At 50.4% G+C, this 9,282-nt stretch overlaps 1 long non-coding RNA gene across 1 annotated transcript; it reads left to right on the top strand.

Moving 5' to 3' along the window:
• The first annotated feature begins 257 nt into the window (after positions 1–257).
• LOC109860193 lies at positions 258–1,028 on the top strand. The gene is made up of 3 exons (XR_002250794.1): positions 258–524; positions 662–742; positions 962–1,028. It is a non-coding gene; the product is annotated as an uncharacterized LOC109860193 (long non-coding RNA).
• The last annotated feature ends 8,254 nt before the right edge of the window (positions 1,029–9,282 follow it).

The following is a 9,282-nucleotide window of genomic DNA, read 5'->3' on the forward strand; positions in this document are numbered from 1 at the left end:
CATTTCGAGTCCATAAATATATTAAGAATAATTGGAATCCGCCGTCCGATATTACAAGAATGCTTTTTTAATATTTATAAATTACACGCCATAGTTTCCACGTTTGTCGCGAATCGGAAAAATTACAGTTTGAAACTGAGACGAAAAAATAGAATAAAAAATTGTGTACGTAAGAGTTCTAAAATATTTCAGCGATATTCAAAGCAACCGCTCGGGTTTTGTTTTTTATTCGATGATAAACAAAAATCGCGCGCGATAAATCGGACGGGAAGGAGCGGATTCGATGAAGAAGACAAAGACAATCCGTTGAGAGTCGGCAGTTTGTTTGCCGATACGATTCTTCAGCAACGACATAGATCAAAGAGATTAGGAAAAGTCTACACAACAAAATTCGACTGGTACATCCCGCAACATGCGTGCGATTTCTTTGAACTCGAGGTGCGCGATATTACGTCGACAACGTGACCCGAACGATGTCATGCGAGGGTTGTTCGGCCCCAAGTCCCGAAGGAATTTGTCTGTCGGTCAGTCACCCCTAAGAATGTCACATACGAGCGTGCAATCACGTGTTTATTACATGAATGTACGGCGCGTCGCGAGGCATTACGCCGAGCGTAATTTTACCGAATGAACATTTTTAACAATATTTGTATTTACGCAGCACTTATTTTGCACGCCGATAAAAGGACCAAACGAGAGGGATTTCTGACCTGGTTGAAACACATCTTCAATAAACCCGCAGGTGAATCTCGCGCATTGACGTTGGCTCAATATAGAGAGGTTATCTTTAGTTCTGTACATGTTTGCGTATGCTTGCGTGCGTGCGTGTGTGTATGTGTGTGAGGGAAAACTTAATCTCAAATCCGCGTGTCGTGCGTGATAAACTAGTTACATCCCAAATTTCTGATCGTCACGCTACATCACATGACGTAAGTCATCTGTAAAATAACATGTTTCGCAGAAGATGGAATCCACGAGGCTGCCACGATCATCGATCGTGCGGCGGCGGCGGCGGCGGCGGCGGCGGCAACAACAACAACGCTCGTCGATCGTCCGGAAATAGGAGCTCCCGAGCGACCGGTGGACCTTCGATCGCGCGAGGTCGGCGTCGTTAATCAAAAATTGACTAACTCGAGCGCGGCGCGATCGACGACGAAGTTCGAAAACAAAAACCGGGTCGAAAAGCGCGACGACGACGGATCCGCGATTCAACAGTTGACGATTTACGCCTCGTCGGCTCGAGCCGACGTCGGAAAAACCGTCGCATCCGACTCGCGGCACGGCAAGACGCATCGATCGACGGAGAGAAACGACGAGCTCGCGGCGAGACATGACGTTCTCGAAGTGGTCGCGCGTCATTATCGTTATCACACGAGCTCGAGACATTGTTTTCGCCTGCCGCTGCGAACGAAACAACCGCTTCTGGGATCGTGCGCCCTGAATAGAAACATCGGTGTGCCTACGCGCGCGATCGCGGGCGAATTCGCTCCCAGGGATCCGAAATCGCCGTCGATCCGTGAACCGAACATGCCCGAAAAGAAGAACGAGAAGAAGGAGAACGAGGAGAAGAAGGACAAGAAGGAGAAGGAACCGGTAATACGTACGGATGGCGAATCTGTCGATAGTAGCGAGAGCCGAGCGGCGATGGTAGCGGACGATAACCCGAGGGGCGACCCCGACACGGCGTTTCGTTACGAGTGGGGCGTGAAACTCGCCGGAGAACCGGCCGCCGCCGATAACGATAACTTCGCCGAAAAGGGCCAGCGATACTTCACGAAGAGGCTTTGGGGAGTGAACGTGAAACAACCGAAGCCGGATGTCGGAGATGCCGTTCCGCTGACGTTCGTGAATCCCGGGAGAGGCGAGGAAGAAGACGATCGAAGAAACGCCTCTCCGATCGCCGAGAGAAACGATACCGACGAGACGGAGAGCAACGATTTTTTCTCGACGCTAAACGCGAAAGAGACAACGTCGAGCTTGAAGGGCACCACCGCGGAGTATCTCTCGACTCCGTCGGATCGGAGCGACTTGTCGGACGACAATTTAATCGCGGCGCAACAAGAAACGAGCGACGAAAGCTCGCCCGCGAGCTCCGAGAACCTTCGGGAAGTCATGAGGACGTCGCCGGACGCGCTGGCGAAGGAGATCGACGAGAAGAAACAATCGGAGTACAACGTTCCGGAAGACGTGGCCGAGGACGTCGAGATCTTGGCCTGGAGGAACGTTGTAACGAAATCGAAAATAATTTTCGAAGAGAAGGAGAATCTTTCGAACCTGGCAATCATGTCTATTCGTCCGGAAGCGCCGCAGCCGAAGCTGGACGTGAAAGTTGTGAAATCCATCGCGGATAGCGAGAAAGACAAAGATCACGTCGAACACAAATTCACGGAGATCAAGAATACCGCTGATGCGCGGAAACCAGACGGTTACCCGTTCGGCAGGAAATTTCATACTTGGAGCGTGCAGATTCGTTGCGCGCATCGGGATGCGAACGGTGTCATCGCTCAACGGGGAATTGGGTCGCTTCCGATGAATTATGTTCCTCTCTCTGCGCATCCCGCGAATTCTATACGAAGACAGATGAGCCATCAGCCGAGCGCACAACAGACCGCGGATTCGCAAAGCGATGAAAAATCCACGTCTTTAAGTGAAAATCGGGACGAAGCGGACACGCTCAGCGAAACGCTAAGCGTTATCGCGAACAAAGAAATGGAGATTTCTTATTCGAAGCGGTCGGAAAATGCTGATCGCGAAGAAGAAATCGCTCGTTCGCTCGCGTCTTTTAAGTCCAAGCGAAAAGACGACGACTCACGCTTCGAAGACGAGAATATTGCGAACAAAACGGACGGCTACGAGAATTCCTACGGTAATCCCGTGGAAGACGAAGACCCTACGAGCTCGAATAACTCATCAATTGATAACGATGTAATCGAATCGGCAACGATCAACTCTAAATTGGCTACGGAGGATTCACATTCCTCAAGAAATGACAGGAACATCAATTCAAACGACGACGATCCGAGCGAGAAGTACATTACTGTCGGTGATTATGCGCGACTACCTGACGATCCTTATCCCTACAGCGGGGAACATCTGGACAAATGGCGCGTGCCGCATACCAGAAGCATCGTCGTTCGCGAGCCGATCAAGCCGGAAACGTCCTTCTCGTCTGATTTTCCTTCCATCGCTCGGCCAGTCCCGGGGAATTACGCTAATGACGCTTATGCAAACGCCGCCGAGCAGTCGCGCGATTCTCACGCGCCTGGAACGGAGATCTCAGAAAGCGGCGCAAAAAGCACGACGGAACGTGCGAGCGGATTCCGCGTGTCCTCTTCTCTTCGGGATCAGCGGGTGGCGCCGGTTGATTGCCTGCGCGGCGACGATGCCGCGGACGCGCTTGGATCGCGACTACGGACGGGAGTCTTTTCGCGCCTCGACGCGAGCGCGAAGATAAACGAGCCGACGCGAGGCGGCGGCGACAACGCGTCGCTGCGTGCGTATCATTAGTGGGATTCCGCTGCAAATTTTCGCAGCGTAACTTCCGGCGAGCGCCGTGCCCGCCATTGCAAGCACCTTTGCATAATGCGAATCTCCCGGTTAATTAGCACGAGCTCGTTGCGACGTAACGAGCGTAGAGGTTCCGCAAACTTTATTCCTTCGGATCGCGCACCGGTTTCCGTTTCGTTTGATTCTTGAACATTTCAAGCGCGAATTATTATTCGATAAATGCAAAGTTGACGGAGAATCAACAAAAATTTCACGTATCTTTGAAACGAATCAAAATGTACCAATGTATCAATGAACCGCAATGTAACAAGTAACACGTAAATCATTGTGTCGCAAAAGAATTTAGAATTATATTGTAACGAGATATTTTCTGCCACAATGTAAATAAAAATTGTGTCAATATCAACGTAATCGGTTTCATCGTCGCGTCATAAAACTCGCGTGTATCAGTCGCGATGCGCAATCGTTATCGAACAAATTATTCCACAAGTTCTAACTAATTCAGACTCGTAAGCGGCTTCCGTCGGTCCATCCGGCTCGGCTTTCTCAGAGCGAAACGCGCGTCCTTCGCCCCCTGAAATTATTCTCTCCACTCCCATAAACACGTTCGCCTTCTCTCGCGCTTACGATTAAAAGCGGATAGGGAATCGAGCGGAGGGCCCTCACGAAAATTACCGTATACGGCCGCGCGCGGTTAGCTCGTCCTAAGAGCTTTTTTGATCCACGGGACGATCGGGCATTAATCCCCCCGGCCGACGCACCTGTCGAGCAACGAGAGAGAAGAAAAAGGAGGAGAAGGAGGAGGAGGATGGATAAGGTTCGAGAAACGACCGGCTAGGTCGTTCAATTCAGACACGTGTACTTACGTGTACCACCGGTGTACATGCCCGCGTGGTGGACTTGGGGGCTCTTCTTCGGACGAGAGCGGACGAACTATCGACCCAGCCGCGCCGGGGATGTGCGTGTCTACCGGTCACGAACGCGGCCGCTCTCCCGCCCGGAGGCTGTTATTTGACCAACCGACGGGATCTCCGAATCGTCGACCCCCTTCCCCCCCCTCTTCTATCTAATCATTCAAATCGCAGGCGTCCTGCCGGTCTAATCGGCGGTGTGTACGCACGCGGGACCGCGTCCGGTGGTAACCCTTCGCCGAGAGGGTGTCGGAACAGAATTCTCCTCCTTTGAATCGCAACAGAGAAAGGAAAAGAGAGAGAGAGAGAGAGAGAGAGAAATCCGAGGAGATCTTGGCTACTATAGCATCGCGATACACGTAGCGATATATACTTGGCTACCATACGCGGCTCCTATAACCATCGCCGATAATGGCAGACCCCGTGGCCCTGATTACCTTCGCGCGCTGGCAGAAGACACTGGCGGGGAACGTGGTTTAGCAGCCTCGGTTTAGCAGCAGCTGGCCGTGCGTGCCACTTTCCCGACCGACCGACCGATCGATCGCTCACCCCGCCGCTGCTGTCATTTGCTCTTCGACGGAGCGGTCCTTCGCCACGGATGCTCCGCCGCGTCTAACGGAATACAAAGATAATGAGCGTTGAATGACGCTGCTCGAGTTAGAAACCAGCGCGCGGATTCCGCCTCCTTGTCGAACTGATCACAGGCTGTGATCGATAAGAATCCGCCTTTGATTCTCAGCGAGATCGTTTCTACGTGCCCGCTGAGCGGATCTCGGATAAACGAAAATGACACCGGGAAATGATTATGTAACGCAATCGACCGCGTCAGACTTCATTTTTCATTTCTGTACTTTCAGTCTTAATCTTCCGCTCTCTCTCTCTCTTTGTCTTTCGATAAGAAATCGGAGCGAGCGTATTTGTTTCGGAGAGGCGTTGAGAATGACGCAACGCGCGAAACACTTGAAACTTTATTAGTCCTGAATAACCGTGCGACTTTCTCGCATTCGTCCCGCTCTAGAGACTGTCGAGACTCTCTTGTCGAATGACGATTCAACAACCCGAGCTTAGACCTGCGGGATTGGCATTGGTAGCAGACACGGTTTTATTTACGACTAGAATTCGCTGACTGCACCGAGTTCGCTCCTCCTTGACCCTCTCTCTCTCTCTCTCTATTTCTCTCTTTCTCTCTCACTTCTCGCTCTCGCCGGGGTTAGAGAACGATCCTATCTCTTTTGCGAGACGTAGTCTGTGCGCGGATCATTCCCTTCGGGGTCTCCCGCGCAATAAAAGATCGCCCTACGGTTGTATATTACTCACGCCACCGTGTTTTCACTTGGCGCGGCGATCGTCGCCGATATCATAACTCCTTGTCGTACCGTCGTTCAGCCGGCAAATCTACACGGCGACGAGGCCTTCTCCCGGATAGCGATAGCAATACCCGATATAACCGTTGCGAGACGGAACGTCACTGACGGATGAAACGAGCCCTTCCATCTCGAGGGCGTCAAAAATATGACGAATTTTCTGCGTCTCTCGATTAAATCTGATAGTTTCTTTTTAATATTTCTGATCTCTCTCTCGTGTGAAAAACGCGCGCGAGTTTAACGCGCGTTCGCGAGCGGTAGTTAAACACGTCGTAAATATATCGCTACGCACTTCCGGCAAAACGAAGGTCACCGAGGAAGTCACTTTGGATTTCTACGACGACACGTTAGCGCCCGACGATAGCACAGAGTCATAATCCGGCCGCGGCATCGGCCGAGACACCGAAATAGATGGTTTACAGCCTCCCTTAAATACGTCAACGTTTATGTGTGGATTCCCGAAAGTAAATCGACGAGGAATGTTTTCGTACGGACGGCGCGCGGCCCCGTCACGGAGCTCTCCGAAGCCAACTTAAACGTCAAGGAGCGCCCCTCCGTGATCTTCCTCCGAGCGAAAATCGTCGGTTATTATTAATAACGCGAAGAGCATCTTTGTTTATGATGTCACGGCGTTTTACACATGTGAGACTTTATGAGACTTTCGATGCGGCAAATGCTGTTCAGCTGCGGCAGCACGACGAGCTTTGCGCATCGCCGGAACAATCGGCGGACTAACACGGTAGATTATTAATAAAATGGATGAGAGAACTCCCCTCTTCATTGAAATAAGAATAAAATAAACAATTTCATGTTTTTTCACCAACAGTAATCTTTCCAAAGCGACTGACAAAAGCGTTTTACATCGCAAACGTCGCAGATGTAAGAACCGAACGCAATTAAAGCTAATCGATCAATCGCATTAGACAAATACACAAATTTCCAAGAGACGACGCTTCGAACGAATTTGCTGAACATTGAACGTAAAGCAAAAGTAACTCTTTTTCCCGATGGAGAAAACAATTCGTTCCGCGACACACACGTGTGTTGTGTTTTGCGAGCGACGCTTGTGTATCCAACTTTAGCTTCGGATCCAATTTTAACATGGATATGCCTTCAGGTGGTGGACCGAGGGGTTAAGTAACGAGTGTGTCGCCCGCATGCGTTCGAATCTCACACACAGAGAGAGAGAAAGAGAGAGAGAGAGAGAGAGAAAGAGATGTGATTCCGCGTGAGCGGTCGAGTGGTCGCGCCTCGGGGCGCAAGTCACCCCGCGATCGTTCGCCGCAAGCGAGCGTGGCTCGTAGTGACACCACAAAAAATCACGGCGCCGCTTTCCGGCCGGATATCTTTCAATTACCCGTTAATATGATAGGCGGCGGGCGTAGTTGCAAGTCACCGCTGCGTCGTTGCCCACCACGTGCGCGTATATACGTACGTGCGCACATACGTGCAGAGTAAATATACACACACACACACACACACATACACACGATCGGGGGAGAAGTCTCCGATGTGTGTGTACGCGTGTGATTAATCGACGTCAACCGCAGACCACGGCGCGAATTGCCTCGTCGAGGGAATCGTCGACGATCGCCGTTGACACGTCGATATTCGCGGTTTACGCCGCGCCGAAATACCCGGTTGCGTCGCGCGGGAACGAAATTTATGCGAGTACCGAAGATCGTCGGCGCGAATGTTTACACGAGACGGCGACGGCGGCAGCGGCGGCGGCGGCGGCGGCGGTTAAACGTGGTTACGATATGATCGTTGTTAATCGCGTCCTGGTAGACAGCCAACTCTCGGGATCTCTTCGCGAAGTGTTTTCCAATCGTGATATCGTATATGCGGGGTTTGCGCGCACACACAAAGTGAAACTTTACGCGCATGATCTTGGCGGTCGTTGAGTGTCGACTTAATTTTATGACGACCGCGTAACGGAGCTGAGAAAACTAAACGGTTCTCTTTGAGAGAGAGAGAGAGAGAGAGAGAGAGAGAGAAACTGAACTCCTTATTGCACTGACCTACTGACTAAAATACACCATTTATTACACGCGATAAATTTGCGAAAAGCGTGTCGCACAATAAGCGTGTTCGACAATTTTCCTCCGGCAACGCGGCTGTCGTTTTTTCACAATCGGGAAAGCGTCTTTATATACTCGTCCGCTTGCGAACATCTGTCGCTCGTTATTCTCAACCGAGATTCTGAGCACCCGGAATTCAAACATTTCGCGAAAAATACAAAAATTGTCTTACGTCAGAAGCGCCACTTCTGACATCGTTTGCGTGAACTCGGCGGTGATTCATTTTTCGAGACGCGCCGATCGATCGCACGCGGTCATCCCGACAATGGGCGGCTTCCTCCTGGCGCTTTCCGCTTATCGTTTTTTTCCTCGTTAACGGAAATGCAATAAGCTCGAATCCCGACGCCCCGTTACGTCCTGCGGGATATTAATTGCCGCTTGTGACCAACGTTCGATTGTTCGCGGAATCCCCGAGACAGGAATCTTCCTTGATGATGAACGTTTCAACGATTTCCCGCGCGCTTCCCGAGACACTTTGATTAAACGAGGCAGCGCGGCGTCACTCTTCCCGAATCATCAATCGTTCGGATTTCGCACGTCGTTGCGGCAAATTAGATCGAGCTTTGCGGCGCGACTTGTTGTTGTTGTTGTTGTCTCCGCGTTTACAACAAACATTGAACGGATCGTCGTGTAAAAGCACGTGTATTCACGCTAAGTGCACGACAGTCGCTGAATGTTCAATTTGCCACGCGTGACTTGCCTGACATTAAGTACACGAGCGGAAGCACAGTGCCAAGAGGCAGATCCAAACAGACATGTAGCTAATGTGTAATGGCGTAATTTGCCAAGGGGCTTAATCGCATCATTGTTACTTGGCCGTTCATCGGAGTGGAATAAGCTGATCGCGTCTCAAACATCCTCGCGCAGCGACTCAAGCTTCTCTCCTCTTCTCCTTCCCCTTTCTCCCCACGGTCTCAGCTCGGCCGCGCGCAACCAAATTGCATTATGTCGTAAAATTATTAGCAGCCGGCGATAATTATTAACCGCGCAAATGGCGAAGTTAATCCTCGGACGAGGAACAGGAAGAAGCAATAATGCCAACCACAGCGTCATGTCTTCTTGTTACTCGAGCCAGAGATTCTCACTTACTGGTTATGGAAATTATGCGCATGTTCGTGGGAATGAGAGGAACTAACGTTCGTAGAGGTCCGATCGGATGCGCGATGTGCAACCGATTTGTGAGATATAATAATTAGACAAGCTTCTGACAAGAGGAAAATCGAGGTGTCAAAATCGATTTGACGTTGCTTTAAAAAACCGTGAACGAATATATGTAAGGAAAATCAAAGTGTAAAAAGTCTAATTCTTATATACATTGTAATTTATATTTGTGTGTGTATCTATAATTCTTATATTTTGTATGTGTATAATATTCAATTCTATTTGCGTGAATTTTGGATGTAACGGCGATAATCTCAC

The sequence above is a fragment of the Pseudomyrmex gracilis genome, unplaced genomic scaffold (assembly GCF_002006095.1).
Source record: "Pseudomyrmex gracilis isolate BER0280 unplaced genomic scaffold, ASM200609v1 scaffold_343, whole genome shotgun sequence".
In the NCBI taxonomy this organism is placed as follows: Eukaryota; Metazoa; Arthropoda; class Insecta; order Hymenoptera; family Formicidae; genus Pseudomyrmex; species Pseudomyrmex gracilis.